Raw genomic sequence first — 25,540 nt, 5'->3', positions numbered from 1 at the left:
TTGTTTATTGTATGGCAGTCTCAGACTTAGTGCTGAAAGCCAGTAAAATAGTTTCCACATGGTATGGTTTTTAGGGACTTTGATGTGAAATTTTGACCAGCCTTCTGCGCTACCTCAACTCTACATTCCATGCAACTCCCACTGTATGGTACCACAGAGGTTTGGAAACAAAGTTTCAAAGAGGAGGGGAATATATCAGCAAACACTTTTTCAGCATTTAAATCGAGTCAGGTACTGTTCTAACACTTTATATGTATTAAATCTATTTAATCATTAAAATGCTATAAAGTAGGTATTACTATTTTCCACGTTTTACAAGTGAAGAAATGATGACACAAAATGCTATACAACTTACATAAGGTCACAAAGCTAATAAGAATCAAACACAAGCAATCTGGTTGGAGATTCCTTGCTCTTAACTACTATCAACAATGAGCAAGACCAAAGGTTGGCAATGGATATGGTCACTAATGACTTCAGTGACTCCATTTCACCAAGAGAAGGCAGAAACCAGATTATAGTAAGCTGAGGAGTATCTGAGAGATAAAGAAATAAGAGCTGCAAAATATTCCTATTCCTACCACAATGACGTTTATTCTTGAGATTTCTTGAATCAGACTAATTCCTAAAGGCTGGAGATTCCAAAAGGATAGTCAGAATATTATTACATAACTAATCCTATTATCGAAAAAAGCCTTTGAACAGACAGTAACTTCTTTTGATTTTATTTAAAAAAGAAAAAACAAATGGTACAATTCAGAAAACTGGGCTGATGGGGTTATTCTTTGTCATTGTGGGGTTAGCTTGCCTCATAATATAAAGGCTGATTCGACAACTCTATTTTATTTTTTGAGAACTTTTCACATCATTTAATATTAACTCATTTTAGTGCTGATTCATAATTCTATAAAGTAGGTAATGTTTCCATTTTCGAGATAAGAAATCAAAGATTCAGCTCATTTAAAAGACCTCTTAAATGACAATGGATTGAAGACCTAACTAATAGAACAAAAACTATAAAACTTAGAAGAAAACGTAAAGAGTTCATGACAATGAACTTCATGACAATGATTGAACTTCATGACAATGAACTTCATGACAATGAACTTCATGACAATGATTTGGCAATGATTCCTTAGACTGACACAAAAAGCACAGGCAACAAAAGGAAAAAAAAAGATAAATTGAACTCCATCAAAATTAAAAATTTGTGTGTATCAACAGAGTAAAAATAACCCACAAAAATGAAAGCAAATATTTGCAAATCATATAGCTGTACGGGTTTAATATCTAGACTATATAAATTATTCTACAAAATAATTCTACAAATTAATAATACACACACAAAAACAAATAATCTGATTAAAAGATAAGCAAAGGATTTGAATAGACATTTCCCCAAAGAAGATACATAAATGGCCAATAAGCACAGGTGCTCATGAAAATATGTTCAACATTACTAATTTTTTTAAGAGATGAGGTCTTGCTATATTGCCCAGGCTGGTCTTGAACTCCTGGCCTCAAGCAACCCCCTGCCTCAGCCTCCTGGATAGCTGGTACCATAGGCACGAGCCACTGTGCCCAGCTAACATCACTAATCATTAATAAAATGCAAATCAGCCAGGCACGGTAGCTCATGCCTGTAAACCCAGCACTTCAGGAGGCTAAAGCACGTGGATCACCTGTGGTCAGGAGTTCGAGACCAGCCTGGTCAACATGGAGAAACCCTGTCTCTATTAAAAATACAAAAATTAGCTGGGTGTGGTGGCAGATGCCTGTAATCTCAGCTACTCAGGAGACTGAGGCAGAAGAATCGCTTGAAACCAGGAGGCGGAGGTTGCAGTAGCTGAGACAGTGCCATTGTACTCCGGTCTGGGTGACAAGAGCAAAACTCTGTCTCAAAAAAAAAAAATTAAATTAAAATTAAATAAAATGCAAATCAAAACCACAATGAGGTATCATTTCACACACATTTTGATGGCTATTATCAAAAAGGAAAATAACAAGTGTTGATATTGTTAATGGAAATATAAATGGCACAGCTCCTATGGAAAACAGTATGGCAGTTTCTCAAAAAATTTAACACAGAATTACAAGATCCAGGAATTCCACTTCTGGGTATTTATCCAAAGAACTGAAACAAGGACTTAGACATTTATATACCCATGTTCATAGCAGCATTATTCGCAATAGCCAAAAGGGATAAACAACCAAGCGTACATCAATGGATTAATGGATAAACAAAATGTGCTATCTCTATACAATGGACTATTATTCAGCCTTAAAAAGGAAGGCGAGCTGGGTGTGATGGCTCATGCCTGTAATCCCAGCACTTTGGGAGGCCGAGGTGGGTGGATCGCCTGAGGTCAAGAGTTCGAGACTAGCTTGGCCAACATGGCAAAACTCTGCGTATACTAAAAATACAAAAATTAGCTGGGCATGGTGGCGAGCGACTGTAATTCCAGCTACTTGGGAGGCTGAGGCAAGAGAATCGCTTGAACCCGGGAGGCGGAGGTTGCAGTGAGCCAAGATCGCGCCACTGCACTCCAGCCCAGTGACAGAGCAAGACTCCGTCTCAAAAAAAAAAAAAAAGGGAAGGAAATTCTGACATATCACAACATGAACAAACCTTGAGGACATTACAGAAAGTGAAAAACACCAACCATAAAATGACAAATATTGTGATTCCACTTTTATGAGATAGTCAAATCCACAGAGAAAGAAAGTAAAATGGTGGTTGCCATGGGAAGAGGAAATAGGGAGTTATTGACTAATGGCCACAGAGTTTGCCTGGAAAGATGAAAAAATTCTAGAGATGACGGTGATGATGGCTGTACAACATGAATATACTTAATTATAAACTTAAAATGGTTAAAACTAAATTTTGTTATGAATACTTTATCACAATGAAATCTGGGGGAAAAAACTACTCCTTTCATTCTTGACATCAGTAATTTCTGTCTTCTCTCTTTTATTCTTGGTTACCTTGGCTAGAGATCTGTCACTTTCACTGACCTTTTAAAAGAAACAGTTTTTCTTTCATTAATTTTGTAATTATTTTCCTGTTTTCTATTTCACTGATTTCTAACAATTTTTATTATTTCTTTTATCCTGCTTGCTTTAGGTTTATATTGCTCTTCTATCTCTAGTTCCCTAAAGTAGAAGCCTAATCACTGATTTTTTAATCTTTTTTTCTACTATATGATTCAATATAAATCAAACTCCAAGCATTGCTTTGCCGCCTTTCATTGTCCTTTAGTTCAAAATATTTTTACTTTGTCTTGAGACTTCAACTCGTGTTATTCAGAAGTGTGTTTTTTAATTCCCAAGTATTTTCAGATTTTCCAAATATCTTTCTAACTATACAACACAAGTTGTATAGATAATTGTTAGTGATCTCTAACTTAATTCCACCGCGGTCTGAGAATACAAGTTAAGATGTGTTTTACATCCCAGAATGTGGTTCATCTTGGTGAAGGTTCCATATGACTATGAGAAGAATGTGTTTTTTGCTGTTGTTGGATGAAGCAGTCTATATATATCAATTAAATCCAGTTGATAAATGGTGCTATTCAGCTATAGCCTGATTTTCTGTCTGCCACACTATATATTACTGAGAGGTGTTGAGGCATCCAACTATAGTAATGAATTTGTCTGTTACTCCTTACATTGCTATTGGTTGTTGCCTCGCAGACTATTTTGTTTTCCTGGAGAACGGACCCATTTATCACTATGTAATGCCTGTCTTTATCCCTGATAATTCTCCTTCTTCTTAAGTTTGCTTTGTCTGAAATTAATATAGTTATGCCAAATATCTTTATATTAGTCAAAAGTAAATAATTAAGTAAAACATCTACACACATACACACACACATACAGGACAGCGAACGTGAAGACAATGGTGGTTTCTCGAGTGGCTCTGTTTTTGGAGAAGGGGCATTTCTCTTACATTCTTGAAAATACAACTTTGCATTTAAAAGGATGTTTGCATTTTGAGGTGCTTTATAGAGGAAGAGTTTTTCTAAACGATGTAGTGAATCACATTATTAAAAGCTTTGAAGTCCTAAAGTAAAATTTTTTTATTACAGAAATTCTCAGACATTATTATACACTGTCAAAAGTAGAAGGTAAAGGAATTTACTTTCCAAACTTGACTAGTCAGGAATCGTTTCTCTCTCTTTTTCTTGAGACAGGCTGGAGCACAGTGGTGCAATCATGGCTTACTGCAGTCTCAACCTCCCGAGCTTAAGCAATCCTCCCACCTCAGCTTCCCAAGTATCTGGGACCACAGGCACACAACTACCACGCCTGGCTTTTTTTTTTTTTTTGGTAGACAGGGTTTCACCATGTTGCCCAGGCTGTTCTCAAACTCCTGGGGCTCAAGCGATCCACCTGCCTCGGCCTTCGAAAGTGCCGGTATTACAGGCGTGGGCCACCGCACCCAGCCTTTTTCACTCTTTACTGCAAAACAAATTCTGAGAAATGCTGCTCAGTTGCCAACAGTACTCATTCTTTAAGGTGTTTGTGTGCTCTGTGTCACATTTCTCTTCACTTCTATGGTACTTCTTGTTTATATTAAACATTGTGACATTCATTAATAATGATAATAATATTCACTGAGTACTTTCAGATACATTGTTATCACCTAATTTAATCTCCACAGTGCTATATGTGCCATATTATGCTTACATTATTATATTATTAACCATTAGATGTACTACTGCCTCTCACTACCTTAAGAAAGAAAAATAGGTCAGGTGCGGTGGTTCATGCCTATAATCCCAACACTCTGGGAGGCAGGAGGATCACTTGAGATAAAAAAATTCAAGACCAGCCTGGACAACATAATGAGACCTCATCTCTACAAATGGGTGTGACGGCACAGACCGTAGTAGAGGCACTTGTGAGGCTGAGGTGGAGGATCGCTTGAGCCCAGGAGCATGAAGCTGCAGTGAGCTATGATTATGCCACTGCACTTTAGCCTGGGTGACAGAATGAGAGCCTGTCTCAAAAATCAAACAAAAACATTATTTCATATATATTCCTGTAGGTCAGAGAGACCATTCATTACTTTTCATGAATCTTCTCGATGACTTGAAAACAAAATTGGTGAATAGTGTTAAATTAAACTTGACCTAAGGATAGCTATGTACTTGAGTCCTTACATAACAAAGAGCAACCTAACTTAGTTGGCAAACTAACTGAAAGCCTAAATTGGGTGTACAGTATACTTATGTAATAAATAGCTAAGTCTCAATCAATCATAGCAACTGAGCTTTAGGCAGCCAACATTCAACTCATGTTCTAATAAAGCAAATGCCAAGCTGTAACCAAAAGAGCTGTCTCTTTATCGCGCTTCTGTTTTCTGTCCATAAATGCTGCTTGACCACATTGCAGGCCAGAGTTCTCTGAACTTGTTCTGCTTCTGAAGGCCGTCCGAGTTGTGAATCGTTCTTTGCTCAAATAAACTCTGTTAAATTTAATGTGTTTAAGGTCTTTCCTTTTTACCAGTATTCAACACTTTCTCAATGACTTTTGATTAATTTTGATTGTTAAATAGCACATTTCAGTGAAGGTATCTCCTATTCAAAATTCCCTTTGCAGCTATACACACTAAAAATAACTTTTAAAATATTATACTGGCTGGGCACAGTGGCTCACGCCTGAAATCCCAGCACTTTGGGAGGCCGAGGTGGGTGGATCACTTGAGGTCAGGAGCTGGAGATCAGTCTGGCCATCATGGGGAAACCCTGTTTCTATTAAAAACACAAAAATTAGCTGGGTGTGGTGGTGCACGCCTGTAGTCTCAGCTACTTGGGAAGCTGAGGTGGGAGGATCACTTGAGCCCAGGAGGCGGAGGCTACAGTGAGCCAAGACTGCATCACTGCACTCCAGCCTCAGCAACAGAGCTAGACTCCATCTCAAAAAACAAAAAAAAAAAACAGAAAGTATTATACTCATTCGCCAAAGAAAAAAGTTAACATATAAATTAGTCTGATGGCTATTAAAATAGTCCCTTCTGATAAATTGCTGTTGGATACAGAAAAGTGTAAATGGGCGAGGCACAGTGGCTCATGCCCGTAATCCCACTACTTTGGGAGGCCAAGGCAGAAGGACTGCTTGTGTCCAGCAGTTCAAGATCAGCCTCGGCAACAGAGTGAGACCCTGTCTCCACAAAAAATTAAAAAGAAAATTAGCCAGACATGGTGGCGTATGTCTGTGATCCCAGCTACTTGGGATGCTGAGGTGGGAGGATCACTTGAGCCTGAGAGGTCAAGGCTGTAGTGAACTGTGATCATGCCACTGCTCTCTAGCCTGGGCAACAGAGCAAGACTCTGTCTCAAAAAAAAAGTGTTTTCAAAAAAAAGTGTAAGTGGGTAAAACAATCATGTATTATTACCCGACACAAGTAATGAGGGGAAAGCTATAGAATAATTTTTACGACATATTTGTAACAGTCTGTATTTTCCAAAGATGGCCTATATAGTCCGCAGGTTCCACATCTGCAGGTTCTAAACCAATCACGCATCAAAAATATTCAAAATAATACAATTAAAAGTAATACAGATTTTTAAAAACAGTACTGTATAACAACTACTTACACAGCATTTACATTGTATTAGGTATCAATAAGTAATCTAGAAATGATTTTAAAGTATACAGGAAGAAGTTTGTATGTTATACACAAATACTGCACTATTTTATATATATAGGACTTAAGCATCCATGGTAGTATGAGGGCAGTGATCTTGGAACCAATCCCCTGCAGATGCAGCAAGAAAACTAATTGTTATCTTAGTTTCCTAGTACTGCCGTTACAAAGTACCACAAACTGGGTGGCTTAAAATAACAGAAATAAGCTGGGTATGGTGGCTCATGCCTGTAATCCCAGCACTTTGGGAGGCCGAGGCAGGTGGATCACTTGAGATCAGGAGTTTCAGACCAGCCTGGCCAACATGACAAAACTCCATCTCTACCAAAAATACAAAAATTAGCCGGGCATGATGGTGGGCGCCTGTAGTCCCAGCTACTCGGGAGGCTAAGACAGAAGAACTGCTTGAACCTGGGAGGCGGAGGTTGCAGTGAGCCGATATCACGCCACTGCACTCCAGCCTGGGTGACAGAGCCAGACTCCATCTCACAAAAAAAAAAAAAAAAGAACCAGAAATGTATTGTCTCACAATTCTGGAGGCTAGAAGTCCAAAATCAAGTTGTCAGAAGGGTCATTCTCCCGCTAAAACCTGTAAGAAGAATGTTCCCTTGCCTCTTCCTAGCTTTGGGTGGTTTGCCAGCAATGACCAACATTTCTTGGTTTGTAGTTGCAGCACTTTAAACACTTGGATCTCGGCCTCCATGATTACGTGACATTCTCCCCTCCGGTGACTGTGTCTTCCCTAATTATATTTGCAACAACCTGTTTCCAAATAAAGTCACATTCTGAGGTGCCAGGGTACTATGATAGCTGGACTTCAACATATCTTTTTGAAGGACACAATCCAGTCCATAACATGGCCACATTTCTATCCCACGTCTTCCCATAGGGTGGTGAAGTCCACATCCCCTCCCCTTGAACCCAAGCAAAGCTGGTTGACTGCTTCAACCAAAAGTGGGCACCAAAAGTGATTACTGAGCTTAACTCTTGGAATCTGGCTACCATGCTTTCAAGAAGCCCAAACTAGCCCACACAGAGACCACATGGAGAGTACAGGCATTCTCACTAACAGTCCAGCTGAGGTCCCAGCCTCAACCACCAGGCACAAATGTAAATATACCCCCAACTGATTCTAGGCCCTAAATGAAGAGTCAACCCCAGCCTGTAAGTCTTCCCAGCTGAGACCAAAGACATGAAGCAGAGACAAGTCCTCTTCTTAATCCTCTGTCTAAATTCCTGACCCACAGAATGTAAGCACATACTAAAATGATTATTTGAAGCCATGAAGTTTCATGGTGGTTTGTTACACAGCTACAGTAACTGAAACAGTATCACATTATCCCACAAAACAAAATTAAAATATTTAACAGTCTTTGAAATAAAACCAGGAAACTAAAAGTATATAGTATCAGTAAAGACAGCATATCAGACTTATTTTTATTTTTGAGGAGACAGAAGATTCAAATAATTGAGAAAAAAAATATTTTCATTTGTCTATAGTGTGCTATGAGGAGTAGGTATAAGGACACTAAGAAAATATAAATAAATATTGGCAAGGCACGGTGGCTCACACTTGTAATTCTAGCACTTTGGGAGGCCAACACAGGTGGATCACCTGAGGTCGAGAGTTCAAGACCAGCCTGACCAACATGAAGACACCCTATCTCTACTAAATATATAAAAATCAGCTGGGCATGGTGGTGCATACGTGTAATCCCAGCTACTCGGCAGGCTGAGGCAGGAGAATCACTTGAACCCGGGAGGCAGAAGTTGCAGTGAGCCGAGATCGTGCCATCGCACTCTAGCCTGGGCAACAAAAGTGAAACTCTGTCTCAAAAAAAAAAAAAGAAAGAAAATCCTATTAATGCTCTGGAGGCCTGAGAATAACATTTAATTAGGGTAGGAAAACTTACTGATTTGTGGCTCAGAGTCACGATGCATATAAACCCTGAATACAAAATTAAACCACATCATTACTTTTTCACTGCTATTAAAACAGTATTTTGATTAGCATGCTAAGGCAATGCTGAGATACATGATCTCCAATTTAGCCTTTTGTTTAATATGTAGACTATATCCATGAAATCAGAATCTTGTTTTTTTTATGTAATATAGGAAACAAGTTGAAGATCTTATTGTAAATATTCATATCTTCACTGACTAAAATAAAGCAGAAACATTTCAGTAAAGATACTGAGATGAGATTGGGTCAATGTCATAGCAGTTCCTAATTAAATTTACATTTTAGAAAATTAGATCACAGCCATAAAAACGAATGAAGTACTTACATATTCTACAACTTGTGTTGATCTTGAAAATACTGTGTTAAAGTGAAAGAAGTCAGTGACAAAAGACCACATATTACGATTCCATTTATATGAAATGTACAGAGTAGCATATTTATAAACAGAAAGTAGATTACCAGTTGCTTGGGGCTGGGGAGGATAGAAGGATGGGGGGCAATAACTAAAGGGTACAAGGTATATTTTCGAGGTGAGGATATTGTTCTAAAATTGACTATGATGATGGTTGTACATATCTATGAACATACTAAAAACCACTGAATCGTACCCTTTAAATGGGCACATTGTCTGGGGTGTGTGAACTATATATCTAGAAAGCTGTTTTTAAAAATTTGTCAGCTGGGCGCAGTAGCTCACACCTGTAAACCCAGCACTTTGGGAGGCCAAGGCGGGTAGATCACCTGAGATCAGAAGTTCAACACTAGCTTGGCCAAAATGGTGAAACCCTGTCTCTACTAAAAATACAAAAAAATCGGCCAGGCATCGTGGCGCGGGCCTGTAGTCTTAGCTACTCAGGAGGCTGAGACAAGAGAATCGCTTGAACCTGGAAGCCGTGGAGGTTGCAGCAGTGAGCCGAGATCCGCTGCACTCCAGCCTGGGCAACAAAGCAAGACGGTCTATAAAAAAAAAAAAAAAATTATCATACAAATTCGTCCATAAAGTAACAAAAAGCACAGTATGATGCAAGCAATGTTTGATGACCCTATTCCTTCCTAATCAAGACTCTAGTATATTCCAATCTTCATTTCTTTTTCCAACTTTCTTCACCATGTGGCTCTTTACACATTGCCAAGTGGCTTCAACTTAATAAAGCAGAAGTGATCTAATATTAAGTTCCCCATTTCCTTCTCCATCCACTTCAAGACATCTTATAGTTTAATGTATCTTAACAGCAAACTTATAGGAACAGCACAGAAGACAGACAACATTAAAAACTATACTTGCATGTAGGACAACTCAGAAAAGTATCATGAATAGATGGAATCTACTGAATGATAAAAATGCTACAAACACCATTTAGTTGCCGTCAATAAGAAATTTGCTTGTTTTAAAAAAATCCAGGCCAAGTGCAGTGGCTCACGCCTGAAATCCCAAATGAAATCCCAACACTTTGGGAGGCCAAGATAGGTGGATCACCCAAGGTCAGAAGTTCAAGACCAGCGTGGCCAACATGGCGAAACCCCGTTTCTACTATAAATACAAAAATTAGCAGGCCTGGTGGCACGTCCCTGTAGTCCCAGCTACTCAGGAGGCTGAGGCAGGAGAATAGCTTGAACCTGGGAGGCAGAGGTCACAGTGAGCCGAGATCACGCCACTGCACTCCAGCCTGGGTGACAGAGCGAGACTCCATCTCAAAAAAAAAAAAAAAAAAAAAATCCAAATGCTGGCATTATCTAGAAAATTTTAACAGGTTTATTTATAATTGTCATAAAGTTGAACTGCTGAAATTTAACATCGACTCGGATTAATGCTTTACACCGCCACATTTATATTAAAAATTCACACAAAGGCCAGGCACAGTGGCATGCACCTATAGTCCATCCCAGCTTCTCAACAGGCTGAGGTAGGAGAATCACTTGAACCCAAGAGATTGAGATTGCAGTATGATATGATGGTGCCACTGCACTCCAGCCTCAGCGGCAAAGCAAGACTGTCCCTAAAAAGAAATTCACACACAAAGGAAAACGGAAAAACTGCCCATACCTGATTTCTGATCCTACTTTTTCCATTCACAATCATATACTTAGGAACCTTTTGACCTCATGAGAAAAAAAAAAAATCTAATGTTCAGAACTACTAAGAACAAGAAGAAGAGAATTTTTGTTTTTTATTGAAATGTTTTCCACCATGGTGACTTTTTTTTTTTTTTTTTGACAAGGTCTCACTCTGTCACCCAGGCTAGAGTGCAATGGCATGATCTCAGCTCATAGCAACCTCCACCTCCCAGGCTCAAGTGACCCTCCTGTCTCAGCCTCCCAAGTAGCTGGGACTATAGGTGTGCACCACCACACCCGGCTAATTTCTGTATTTTTAGTAGAGACGGGGTTTCGCCATGTTGACCAGGCTGGTCTTAAGCTCCTGGGCTCAAGTGATCCACCCATCGGGGCCTCCCAGAGTGCTGGGATTACAGGTGTGAGCCACTACGCCCAGCCCAGATGAGGCATGCTAGTGAAATGTCTTGGCATAATTGTTACACATTTGGCATGGAGAGCACACAGGGTGGTGTCTTCAAAAAGGACAACCAGATAGGCCTCACTTGCCTCCTGCAAAGCACCAATAGCTGCATTCTGGAAGCACAGGTCTGTTGTGAAGTCTTGAGCAATTTCTCACACCAGACGCTGGAAGGGAAATTTGTAAATTAGAAGTTCAATGGACCTGATAATACCTAACTTCATGGAGTGCCACAGTACCAGGACTGTAATGATGAGGCTTCTTCACTCCTCCAGCAGAGGGCACACTCTTGCAAGCAGCTTCTGTAGCCGGTTGCTTCCTGGATGTTTTATCACTGGTGCATCTGCTGGCAGTAAGCTTTGTACCAGCCATGGTGTAGAGCTCACCTTTCTTAACCTCCTTCTCCTTCAGCTGAAGCTCCTAATATTTAACTTCTCAAAAGGCAACCATTCTACAATATGAACAAATAAGCCTGGGCATTCAGAAGCTTTTAATATGGATACTCTAACACATCTTTAATAACATATACAAAGTTCAGTTTCATCTACTATTTAACTTTCCAAAAGGAGAGACTGCCTTGAATACCTCTATATCCCCAGTATCAAAGATCTTGTCTATCATAAACCAGATGCTCAATAAATGTCTCTGTGGAATAAAGAGTAATTTCTACATATATATATAGTATATATAAATATATATACCTAGTTAAGCAGGAAAGTACTAACTACTGAATATGAGTATTCACTTAATTAGCCAAATCATGCTAACTTCAGACAGGGAAAAACTCCCTCCCCATTTAGAGCACAGAAAGTGTTATAAAATAATGTACTTTGCCAAGCATTCGAAGAGTCACTAAAAGGTAGATCCAACCTTATCATACATAATCTACATCCCGCTAAAAGTGGGCCCACAGCCTCAGATTTCCAAATATCCATACTAAGTCATGTTCACATAACTGTTCTCTAAGTCTCTTAAAATACTCAATCAAGCCACCAAAGTTGACACAGATGAAAATAAGCTCACCATTCAAAAATATAACTCACGGCCGGGCACGGTGGCTCAAGCCTGTAATCCCAGCACTTTTGGAGGCCGAGACGGGCGGATCACGAGTTCAGGAGATCGAGACCATCCTGGCTAACACGGTGAAACCCCGTCTCTACTAAAAAATACAAAAGGCCGGGCGCGGTGGCTCAAGCCTGTAATCCCAGCACTTTGGGAGGCCGAGACGGGCGGATCACGAGGTCAGGAGATCGAGACCATCCTGGCTAACACGGTGAAACCCCATCTCTACTAAAAAATACAAAAACTAGCCGGGCGAGGTGGCGGGCGCCTGTAGTCCCAGCTACTCGGGAGGCTGAGGTAGGAGAATGGCGTAACCCGGGAGGCGGAGCTTGCAGTGAGCTGAGATCCGGCCACTGCACTCCAGCCTGGGCGACAGAGCGAGACTCCATCTCAAAAAAAAAAAAAAAAAAAAAAAATAGCCAGGCGAGGTGGCGGGCGTCTGTAGTCCCAGCTACTCGGGAGGCTGAGGCAGGAGAATGGCATGAACCCGGGAGGCGGAGCTTGCAGTGAGCCGAGATAGCACCACTGCGCTCCAGCCTGGGCGACAGAGCGAGACTCCATCTCAAAAAATAAAATAAAAAAAAATAGCCAGGCGAGGTGGCGGGCGTCTGTAGTCCCAGCTACTCGGGAGGCTGAGGCAGGAGAATGGCATGAACCCGGAGGCGGAGCTTGCAGTGAGCCGAGATAGCACCACTGCGCTCCAGCCTGGGCGACAGAGCGAGACTCCGTCTCAAAAAAAAAAAAATATATATATATATATATATATACACACATAACTCACACAAGAGACAAAACTCAATAAATGACAGCTGAGCATAGAATCAGACCCACAAGCACTTCAACTATTGGAATTATCAAATACAGAATATATAACTGACTCTAAAATGCTTAAAGCAATAAAAGAATTCTTTAAATGAGCAAGGAATAGGATACAAAGACCGTGCAAATTTTTGAAGTATCCAAATGGAACTTATAGAAATAAAAAATTAAATAAATGAAATAGGAAAAAAAAGGAGGTGAGATGTGGGGAAGACAGAGGGGTAGAGAATTAAACAGGCATAAACAGAAAATGAAGAAGAACAGCTGAGGATATTAACTCAGAAGGCAGCACACATACAAAGCAATACTTAAGAGATTTATTTTAATATAAAACCAAATAAAAATGGTATTTGGTTTACCAAACTAAGTCGTCTTCCATATAACAAGATAATGAAATAATTTAATACATGAAAACATAAAAATAAATCAAAAATCAAAACTAAAACTAACACTTTCACGAACACGCTGAAAAACACTACCATCACCACACTACACTATGCTCTTTAGACATTTTAGGGGTCACAAACTCCTTTGAGAAATTCATGCACATATGAACAAAATTTTGCAAATAATTTTTGAACATTTCTATCACCCCCAGATCCAGAAGTAGAATTCCTGACCCTCCTTTGGCTATAATAAATGTCTACCCCATTGCCTTTTTCCCCTTACTTTTAATTTTTACCACTTATATGAGGCCTGCGACCAGAAAAAAAAAAGTAATATTTTATCTGTTGACTTCTTCCTGTGAAAAAGGTCAACTAGTTCTTTCCCCATCATCCATATCATCAACCTTGCCCACCACAACATACAAACACTTCATACATTCCATCATCCCTATGTAATTAAAACATATTTTTGGTTACACCAATATTCAGTGTATGCATTAACATGACTATGTAACTTTAGTCACAGTTGTTCTATGAGGTATACTCTGATTACTTTTACTTTTACTTTCTTTTTTACCTTCCCTGGAGTTAATAAATGTCTTAATTGTTTAGCTTTATTTGTACTTATAAATTCACCCCAATTCATCCAATTATATAAATCTCAACATATTCAAGCATATCACATGTGCTATCAATTTTATATTTTTGTACAAGTCCTTTCTGTAATCTGACTTGCTCCATTCTGGACTAGTTGCTCTACACGTGGTACACAACTGTGATCCCAGGTATTCCTTTCAACTCTCTTGAGTTGGATCATTTGTTTCCTAAACCCTATGTCTTCCCTTTGCTCAAAACACTTTTATTTTGGTGGAGTACCTCCTCTACTACCTTCCTGAAAGGGGTTGCATGAGAGGTGAGTTTGAGATACTGCCTATGTGAAAATGCTTTTTCTACTGTTACACTTGAAAGTGACTGCACTGTAAACTCTTAGATTACAAATAATTTTCCCAATTGGGCACAGTGGCTTACATCTGTAATCTCGGCACTTTGGGAAGCCAAGGTGGGTGGATCATCTGAGCTCAGGAGTTCAAAACCAGCCTGGGCAACATGGTGAAATCCCATCTCTACTAAAACTACAAAAAATTAGTTGGGCGTGGTGGTGCATGCCTATAATCTCAACTACTTGGGAGGCTGAGGCAGGAGAGTTGCTTGAACCCAGGAGGCAGAGGTGGCAGTGAGCCGAGATCACGCCACTGCACTCAAGCCTGGGCGACAGAGAGAGACCCTGTTTTAAAAAAAAATAAAAATTTTCCCTTATACTTTTAAAGATATTGCCCTCTATTGTCTTTTTGCTTCTAGTATTCTTGTTGAAGTGCCTGAAACTACTCTAATTTTATTAACTAACCTATTTTTCCTTTACCTCTGGGAACTTCTCTATCTTCTCCTTAGCCCCTTATTTGTGAAAATTCAATAAAATGTTTTTTTCTTTTTTTTTTTTTTTTGAGACGGAATCTTGCTCTGTTGTCCAGGCTGGAATACAGTGGCGCAATCTCAGCTCACTGCAGCCTCCGCCTCCTGGGTTCAAGCAATTCTCCTGCCTCAGCCTCCTGAGTACCTGGAATTACAGGCACGTGCCACCATGCCTGGCTAATTTTTGTATTTTTAGTAGAGACGGGGTTTCACCATGTTGGCCAGGCTGGTCTCAAACTCCTGGCCTGAAGTGATCTGCCCGCCTCGGCCTCCCAAAGTGCTGGGATTACAGACGTGAGCCACTGCACCCAGCCTAATGAAATGTCTTAATACAGATCTTTTTTTCACCTGTTGTGCTTAGCACTCCAATGGATCCTTTTAATTTAGAAAAGGACCCATCAGAGCGCTAAACACAACAGGCTGTTCAGTTCTGGGAACTCTTCCTTTTTTGTGGGGAGCAGGGAGTCAACCTGCACGTGCCGAGGGACCGCGGTGTTGCACAGCCCTGTTTTCCTAATTTCTTTTATGACATCCTCCTCTATATTTTCTTTCTTAAACTCCTGTCTTCTTGCCAGTCAGCTCACAATAAAGCCCTTTTTCTTTTCTCAAAAGCCGGTGCCATAGTATTGGATTCTATGAGCATCGAGCAGTGAACCCACTGCTTAGTAATACCAGTATCACTCATTTAACAAGAATTTACTTGGAATCTAATCTAAAAGAACACTTTATTGGGTGCTAAAAGAATCACCATAAACAAAATAGACATGCTCCTTTTCCTCACAGAGCTAAGTAAGAAGTCAAATCATGAACAAATAAATGCAGAGGATACATGACATAGGGCAAAACACTAAATAACTTAATTTGATAGGGTGGAGGAGGACTGCCTTTCTGAGGAGGCAACGTTTAAGATAAGATCTCTGAAATGAGCAGGAAGAAGACAGATAGACAAAGAGCCAGGCAAAAAAAAAAAAAAGAAGGAAAATATACAAAGGCCCTGAAAAACTGAACATGTTGATGGGTTAAAAAGCCCTCTCATCCAGTCGACATGGCTCATGCCTGTGATCTCAGCACCTTGGAAGGCCGAGGCAGGAGGATCACTTGGGCCGGGGGTTCAAGACTAGCCTGGGCAACACAGTGAGACTTCATCTCAATCAATCAACCAATCAATCAATCAATAGAAAAGCACTCGCTAATAGAAATAAAAAGGAAAGCCACAAATGCAAGCCATATCAGTTATTTAAGATTTTCTAGTAGCTATATTTTAAAAAGTAAAAACAAGTAAAACAAATGAAATTAGATTTTTTAACCCAATATACTCAAAACATTATTTCAATAGATAAGGAATATGAAGAAATTATTAGTGTAATATTTTACATTCTTTCAATACTAAGTCTGAAATTCAGTATGAATTTTACATGTACACCACATCTCAATTCAGACTAGTCACAGTTCAAGAGCTCACTCATCACATATAGCTAGGGGCCTCCCTATTAAACAACACAGGTTACAAGAACTAAAAAGTACCAAATGTGTGACTCAAAATTATACCTAATTTTGGAATCTAATTTTGGAATATATTTTCTGAACATAATTAGGTATAATACTCTGTAGTAACACTGTCTCTCCATAATCTATAAATAAAAATAATCCACTAGGATATAGTTAAGTACTGTCTCTTGCTACATATACCAGCAAATCCTAAACTGACAGGACTTTAGGTCTTTGACATTCTTCCATATTTTGAAAAAGAAAAAAAAAAAAATTTAGCTTCAGTTAGTATGCCTAGGAGGAAGTCTGAAATAAAAAGTCATCTACAGAAAAGACTGTATCCTAACCCAAGCCCCAGAGAACAATAGTGAAGTAAAAGCCACATGCCATAACTTCAAAATCAATGCCATACTCCCATAGCCAGGGTAGCATTAGTAGCTGAGAGGCTTACTTTTACTACTATCAGAAGAAACAATGTGGTTTTTACATGTTATCCAACAATGACTCATGATTCAAACATCAGCTTTAGGGATTTAATATCCCTTCTAAATTTTTTACCTCCACAAGAACACTATCAATTTCACTCAACAAATACTTACTAAACATAGGTATAAGGCTAGGCATTGAGTGGGAAAACAAGTAAGATATAGGGCTCTTGTCCTGTCTTCAAATTGCTCACTCGTAATGAAGTATGGGGAGGCAAACATGGAAACAATTACAAGTCTCTTTCTCTCATCCATTGCTACCAAACCTAGTAGCTTAATACATTAAATATTTATTATCTCACAGTTTCTGTATGTCAGAAACTGGAGTACAGTTTAGCTGGGCAATTCTGGCTCATGGTCTCTCATGAGCTTGCAGACAAGATCTTGGCGAGTGCTGCTGTCATCTGAAAGCTTGACTGGGGCTGGAAGAGCTGCTTCAAAGATGGTTCCCTCATATGTTTATTGGCAAAAGGAGCTGAGTATAAGACTGAGTATAAGACTGCTGAGTATCCTCACCATGTGGCAACTGGCTTCCCCCAGAACAAGAAAGCAAGACAGAAAATCCTTACATGACTTAGCACAATAAGTCACTCTGACGTTTTTGCAATATTCAATTGGTTACACAAGTCAGCCCTATTCAATGTGGGAAGAAAGTACATAAGAGTACAAATATAAGGAGGTGGAGACCATTGACAGCCATCCTGGAGGCTAATGACCTCATGTGACATATTATGTTCAATACACAAAGTTGAGCAAAACTGAAAATGTAAAAGGGCATGTTTATATGATATACTGTTTATAAACATACATATAAGTATAATGTTATACCTTAAAGAAGATGGGGACTATATTTACAAGTACATTTATAATGTTTATTTCTTATGGTGGGTGATATGAACATAGGTTTTTTAAATTTTTTTTTTTTGCATCTGAAATATTCATTATAAAAAACTGATGCTTTGGGCCAGCTGTAGTGGCTCACATCTGTAATCCTAGCACTTTGAGAGGCTGAGGTGGGTGGATGACTAGAGGTCAGGAGTTTGAGACCAACCTGGCCAACATGTTGAAACCCCGTCTCCACTAAAAAATATAAAAATTAGCTGGACGTGGGTGGCACACACCTGTAGTCCCAGCTATTCAGGAGACTGAAGCAGGAGAATCACTTGAACCCAGGAGGCAGATACTGCAGTGAGCCGAGATCACACCACTGCACTCCAGCCTGGGAGACAGAGCAAGACTCCGTCATAAAAACAAAACAAACAAACCAAAAAACCCAAAAACAAAAAACGGATGCTTTGTCTAAAGGAAATTAGTATTTTTAAAGACATTATTGCTGAATACATTCATTAATACAGCTGTTTAGAATGACTATTTGGAAGTATCCATGATACATGCCCATGGGCTGACTCAGAAATCTGTCCCAATGAAATACTCAAATAAGCAAGGATCTACATACTGAAATTAATCACAGAATTGGGAGCCTCCTGCCAGTCCTTTAACAATGGGGGGAGCTCGGCCAGAGCTGAGACTGGTGCTTCGCAGCTGGCTGTCTGCAGCACCAGCAGGGCAGATGCCAAGAGGACTGAGGCTGTGAGGGCTGCAGGGCAGCACTGTAGTTGTCGTGTCTGGCTGCGTGCACTTCAGGATCCCAGGGAGCTGGAAAGGCAGTGATGGCGAGGAGAGCTGGCCACCAATATTCACCAAGCACTTGCTACAAAGAGCTGAAGTTGCCCTCCTAAGAGGCCAGTCCCCTCAACTGAGTCTCAGCCAGTATTTTGCTGACGACTGCCATTGTGAGTGATAACGTCACACTCTGCCTTTCTATCCCAGCATCTTGCTATTTACTAGAACTATTTATGGATTGCTATGACATCTGTATCTAGCAGCTGATTTTAGCTGCAGTTTCCTATCTGCTTCTAGCAAGTAAATTTGAAGAAAAAGAAGATAGTGTGCCTAAGCTGGAACAGCTCAACATCTGTGTGACTAATATGAATGTAGTAATAACAAAACAAAATTTGCTACATGTGTAACTATTATTATTAGAAACCTATCAGTGGAATGGACCTCTGCCTTCCAACAGCTGCCCATTTCACTGAATTTGCTCTCTCTGAAGTATTACACAAAACAGATCTTCATGATGGCTGGCCAACGATTTGCCTGGAAAAGGTTAAACACCACATAGCCAAATGTGCAGATTTCCTGGAAGTACTGTTGCAAAATTACCCCTTTCTAAATTATGCACTTTCTTCAGTAGCTGCTACATGTATGGCTTCTTTGAGGATTATACTTCATCTTTCTCCAACATGGCCTACAGGACTACATCACTACATCATCTTACTGCTTACTCCTGGGATTTCTTAGTGCAGTGTACTGAACAGCTACTGACTGCTCATAATAATGATATGAAAGAAGCAAAGAGAAGACAAGCAGGACCTCAACTGGCACAACTAAGTATGTTCTAGACAGTCTCCCAGCCCTTGCAGCCAGTTCACTTTCAGCAACCTCAGCATGTCAAACAGTCACATAGACCTCACCGCTGTATCACCATCCTACATCAACCAAACTGTCAGCACATGGTATCTACCACGCACACCTCATCTTACAAGCTACAGACATGTCCTCCTGGCTTCCAAACTAGTGTTCAGGGCCTTGGGCACATGCAGACTGGTATTGGGATGTCCCTCACTGGCAACAGCAGCAGAAGTTAAGCCCTGTCTGAATGTTTCTTACAACCAGAGCTTTCACACAAATGAGCATTACCCTTGTATTACTCCATGCTTTGAAAGGTGATTATGTGTAAGGTTAATAACTGACCCAGATTGCCTTGTGACTTGAAGCTCTGGGTAAGCTTTTTGTAAACTTCCATTCCAAAGTAAAGAGATCCAAATGACATCAGAACTCTTCAGGTACCAGCACCACGAAGACTGAATATCTCTTTCAATACACCATGAATACCTGGGAGGACTAAACAAACACTATGACGGTGTGTGTGTCAAATTCAGTTACAACAAATCCCTGTATGACAAAAATGCTCAAGTCCTGGCTAATACTCCAAATAGTTCAAAAATATTCAATACAACAGAAAATTTGGACAGACTCCAATTTGCCATTTTGAGATTTGACCTATGGGAGATTCTGGGCCTAACGTTGGCTTGTAAGTCAAAAACGTTTATCTTGCCAAACAGTCTTTTATGATGTAAAGTTAAAGGATTAATTTTTGAAGAGGTTTTTTTTTTTTATTCTACAGTTTTGAGTTTTATCTTTGTTCTACAGATGAAATTTTGAGTAAAGTCATGAATTCCTATGCTATACCAATCTGTAAAATAAAAAAAAATTTAGATTATTCTACATAACTTCCTATTATAAATAGTATAGGTATATGGATTTATGTACTAAAATTAAGGCTGGAGTAGATCTCTTATTTTTAAAAAGAAAAAAAAAAAAATTAGGCCAGGTATGGTGGCTCACACTTGTAATTCAGCACTTCGGGAGGCCAAGGTGGGTGGATCATTTGAGGCCAGGAGTTTCAGATGAGCTTGGCCAACATGACAAAACCCCGTCTCTACTAAAAATACAAAAATTAGCTGGGCATGGTGGTGCATGCCTGTAATCCCAGCTACTCAGCAGGCTGAGGCACAAGAATCACTTGAACCCAGGAGGCAGAGTTGCAGTGAGCTGAGACTGAGCCACTGCATAATCCAGCCTGGGTCAAAGAGCGAGCGAGACTGTGTCTCAAAAAAATAAATAAATAAATAAAAATAAAGAGTTACTTACAATAAGAAAAAACTGGTAACAACCACAATGTTCATCAATCAGAAAATAAGCAAATAAATTATGACACTACCATACAACAGAATGTGATGAAGCCATTAAAAGCAACATGGTTCCCAATTGGATGGAGCCAATCAAATATAGGTAAAGAATAGGATATACATACAATATAATACCATTTTTTGATAGGCTATCAATCTATTAACAGCTACCTCAAGATAGTGAGAATGTAGCAAGGGAAATAAAAACAGAAAGAAAACTTTCCTACTTTAGTGACTTCTGTATTTAAAAATTTTTAGTATCATGTAAGCCTTTTGTAATTTTGTTTTAAAAAGTTGGTTAAGGCTGGCCACACGCAATGGCTCATGCCTGTAATCCCAGCACTTTAGGAGGCCAAGGCGGGAAGATCACAAAGTCAGGAGATCGAGACCATCCTGGCTAACACAGTGAAACCCCGCCTCTACTGAAAAACAATACACAAAACATTAGCCCAGCATGGTGGCAGGCGCCTGTAGTCCTAGCTACTCAGGAGGCTGAGGCAGGTGAATGGCAAACCCAGGAGGCGGAGCTTGCAGTGAGCAGATATTGTGCCACTGCACTCCAGCCTGGGCGGCAAAGCAAGACTCAATCTCAAAAAAAAAAAAAAAGTTGGTTAAGGCTAGGCGTGGTCGCTCATACCTGTAATCCCAGCACTTTGGGAGGCCAAAGCAGATGGATTGCTTGAGCCCAGGAGTTCAAGACCAGCTTGGGCAACATGGCAAAACCCCATCTCTACAAAAAATACAAAAATTAGCCAGGCATAGTGGCACACACCTGTGGTCCCAGCTACTCAGGAGCCTGAGGCACGACAACTGATTGAATCTATGAGGTCAGAGGCTGCAGTGAGCCATTCATTATTCAGCCACTGCACTCCAGCCTGGGTGACAGGGCAAGACCCTGTCTCACTAAATAAACAAACAAACAAACAAATAAATAAAATAAAAAATCTGGTTAAGACAACAATCAGGCAGACCATATGCAAAATGTTAATGCAACAAAAAGTGAAAACAGAACTCAAATTACATATATATTCAAATTAGATCAAAGATATAGGCAGAGACATGAAGAAAATACATCAAAATTAAAATAAAGGTTATGTCAGAATACGAAATTTGGGGTCAGAGGGAGTCCTTTCTCTTTTTTCTAATTATCTCCAATGTGGTTATATAAAACTTATAATGAAAGAATGAGATCCACACATCAAAAAAAAAAGGTGAAAGAAGATCTAAAAAAAAAAAAGACACTAGACAGTAGCCTAAAGAAGATAAATACTGTCTAATGTAGTTTTGTTTTTAAAGTAATTCTTGGCTGGGTGCGGTGGCTCACGCCTGTAATTCCAACACTTTGGGAGGCCCAAACAGGCAGATCGCCTGAACTCAGGTGTTAGAGACCAGCCTGGGCAACACAGTGAAACCCCATCTCTACCAAAAATACAAAAACTTAGCCGGGTGTGGTGGCACGCATCTGTGGTCCCAGATACTTAGGAGGGAGAACTGCTTGAGCTCAGGGGGCAAAGGTTACAGTGAGCCGAGATCACGCCACTGTACCCCAGCCTGAGCAACAGTGAGATCCCATCTCATAAAGAAAAAAAAAAAGTAATTCTTATGTGTAAATGTTTTCATTATAAGTGATCCATATTTATGGGAAAAAAAACCAAGAAGAAAATTTAATTGTCCACAAACTCACCACTCACATAATCAGTGCTTTTTCTTGAAAAAATGATGGAGCATGAATAATATACAGAGAGACACCTAAGCCTCACTCAGAAGTAAAACTGTGAACTAGCTACAAGTCCTTAAGGATTTCAAACAGACTTTTTTTAAAAGTATATTTATAGTAAAACATATAAAATTTGTCATTCTCATTATTTTTAAATGTATGGTTCATGGCATTTAAAACATTCACAATCTTGTGCAACTATCAGCATTATTTCCAAAACTTTTTCATCATCCCAAACAGAAATACTATATCCATTTCCCTTTCTTGCATCCCTGGGTAACCTCTAATTTACTTTCTGACTCTATGAATTTGCCTATTCTATATATATCATACAGGTGGGATCATACTTGTATGATTATATGTAAAACTAGCCTTTTCTGTCTGGCTTATTTTACTCAGCATAATGTTTTCAAGGTTCATCCATGTTGTAGCATGTATCAGAACCTCATTCCTTTTTGTGGCTAAACAATATTCACATTCATACATATACAGACACCCCCCACATACATTCTGTCTATTAATTCATCTCTATGCTGAGGGACATTTGGGTTATTTCCACCTTTTGACTCTTGGGAATAATGCTGCTATAAACATGAGCATACAAGTATCAAACTGAGTTTTAATAGTTTGCTCTGGCTAAACTATAAAGAAAACACAAGTAACAGAAACTGCCAAAAGCAATCACCACAATAAAATTCAATATAAGACATTAAGTTTGTGATTTTTAATATTATTTATACTTATTTTTCCAAATTTTCTTAAATATGTATTATTTTGCATAAATGAGGGGAAATTAATTTTTGTAGAGACCTTTGCCATGACAAGAAAAATATATTCTAATCTGAAAAGATATAAAGTAAGGAAATAAAAGGGAGAGAGCAACACAATGCTGAAGATATCAGGAGATCATTACTGAAGTCAGGATTGCAGGTTAGCAGCACAGCTGAGAAGGGAGCTGACTTGGAGCCTAAAAGCATCTTTTTTTCTTTTTTCTTGTTCTGAATAAGAGAGGGTACTAGTCTTCCCTCCATAATGACGAGCACAGCAGCTAGTATACACTAAACAACAAAAGCTGGCTGAAACAAGCTGGGCACAGTGGCTTATACCTGTAATCCCAGCACCTTGGGGGGCTGAGGTGGGAGGATCACTTGAGGTAAGGAATTTGAGACCAGCCTGGCCAACATGGTGAAACCCTGTCTCTACTAAAAATATAAAAAAATTAGCTGGGTGGCCGGCGCGGTGGCTCAAGCCTGTAATCCCAGCACTTTGGGAGGCCGAGACGGGCGGATCACGAGGTCAGGAGATCGAGACCATCCTGGCTAACACGGTGAAACCCTGTCTCTACTAAAAATACAAAAAACTAGCTGGGCGAGGTGGCGGGCGCCTGTAGTCCCAGCTGCTCGGGAGGCTGAGGCAGGAGAATGGCGTGAACCCGGGAGGCGGAGCTTGCAGTGAGCTGAGATCCAGCCACTGCACTCCAGTCCGGGCGACAGAGCGAGACACCGCCTCAAAAAAAAAAAAAAAAAAATTAGCTGGGTGTGGTGGCACACACCTGTAATCCCAGCTTCTTGAGACACTGAGGCAGGAGAATTGCTTGAAACCAGGAGGTGGAGGTTGCAATGACCCAAGATCACGCCACAGCACTCCAGCCTGGGCGACAGAGTGAGACTCCATCTCAAAAAAAAAAGGGTGGAATAAAGAATTAATGAATAGGCCGGGTGTAGTGGCTCACACCTGTAATCCCAGCACTTTGGGAGGATGAGGCGGGCGGATTACGAAGTCAAGAGATTGAAACCATCCTGGCTAAGACGGTGAAACCCCGTCTCTACTAAAAACATACAAAAAATTAGCTGGGCGTGGTCGCGGGCACCTGTAGTCCCAGCTACTCGGGAGGCTGAGGCAGGAGAATGGCATGAACCCGGGAGGCAGAGGTTGCAGTGAGCTGAGATCGCACCACTGCACTCCAGCCTGGCTGACAAAGCAAGACTCCGTCTCAAAAAAAAAAAAAAAGAATTAATAAATAGATAAGCTCTATTCATTTCAAAAATATGACATAAGCTCTACCACGTATATCATATTTTTTAAATTATTCATATTTTTATTCTCAAATTGACTATTACAAGTACCTCATGTTTCATAGTAAGTTTTATAGAAACCATAAACTCGGGGAAATTGGCAGGTAGGTGAATGACATGTAATTATGTCTCAGGGATCATTATTTAAACTGCAACTTTGCTTAAACAAAACTACAAACCAGAATGTGCAGACTTATAGCACGACTTTTTTTAGTGGGTATTTGTCTAAGTATATGTAACACCAAATGTATCCAGAGTTCTTTTCTTATTTGCTTCCAAAATAAATAGCAATATATCAAATTGAGAAGCACATCCTAAAATGTTTGCTCAAATATCAAAATGCTGTATCAATGCAAATATAAAAGGTCATTAATTTGTATCTGTATACATTGTTATGTCTCCCACCTCAAGGAGTTTTCAAGGAGTTAGAAACTCTGAGCCCACAAAAAACCTGATATACAACTGAATTAGTATGTGGAAAGTTAAAAATAATATTTACACCAGTTCCAGGAAGATTTTTTTAAGAGATGGTGTCTCGCTACATTGCCCAGGTTGGTCTCAAACTCCTGGGCTCTAGTAATGCTCCCACCTCAGTCTCCCAAGTAGCTTGGACTACAGATGTGTGCTACAACACATGGCTTAGTTCCAGTAAGATTTAAGGTTGGTACAAATATCTTATTACAGTAGGATTTAAGACTAGTACAAATGTAATATCTACCTTCAATCTTTTAATAGGTTATAAGAATTGTTGTTCCAATTCTGTAAATGGGAATAAACACCCATGCAATGTCTTACATATTATTATTATCAAAATACTTGATATTAAAATGGAATATAAGTTTTAAAACATATCCAAAAAGAAGAATTTCAAGTTATGTCTTTCACTTATTTAAGCTAACAACTATCAAAGAGAGATGGAAGCTGCAAAGATACACAAAGCACTGGCTTCAGAAGAAATAAAAAAACAGAAGAGTAGGAATTACAGAGAAAGGCAAAAAAGAGGAAATAATAGTAACACGACAGACAATTATCTTCTCTTAGATGTCTATATGGCATGTTTCTCCAAGTTAAGATTATCTGTAAGCATATTTCTATCTCT

The 25,540-nt window shown here is 39.6% G+C and overlaps 1 protein-coding gene and 1 pseudogene across 6 annotated transcripts in view; one reads left to right on the top strand and one right to left on the bottom strand.

The window, feature by feature from the left end:
• Window positions 1-25,540, bottom strand: part of EVI5 (ecotropic viral integration site 5) — a 271,308-nt gene that overhangs the window by 220,745 nt on the left and 25,023 nt on the right. The gene's annotated exons all lie outside the window — the stretch shown is intronic.
• Window positions 11,380-19,719, top strand: LOC117074171 (annotated as a pseudogene).

This window comes from Trachypithecus francoisi, unplaced genomic scaffold, assembly GCF_009764315.1.
Source record: "Trachypithecus francoisi isolate TF-2019V2 unplaced genomic scaffold, Tfra_2.0 Lachesis_group5, whole genome shotgun sequence".
In the NCBI taxonomy this organism is placed as follows: Eukaryota; Metazoa; Chordata; class Mammalia; order Primates; family Cercopithecidae; genus Trachypithecus; species Trachypithecus francoisi.
Note: the sequence above shows the minus strand (reverse complement) of the source record. Positions and strands in the feature narration are given on the sequence as shown.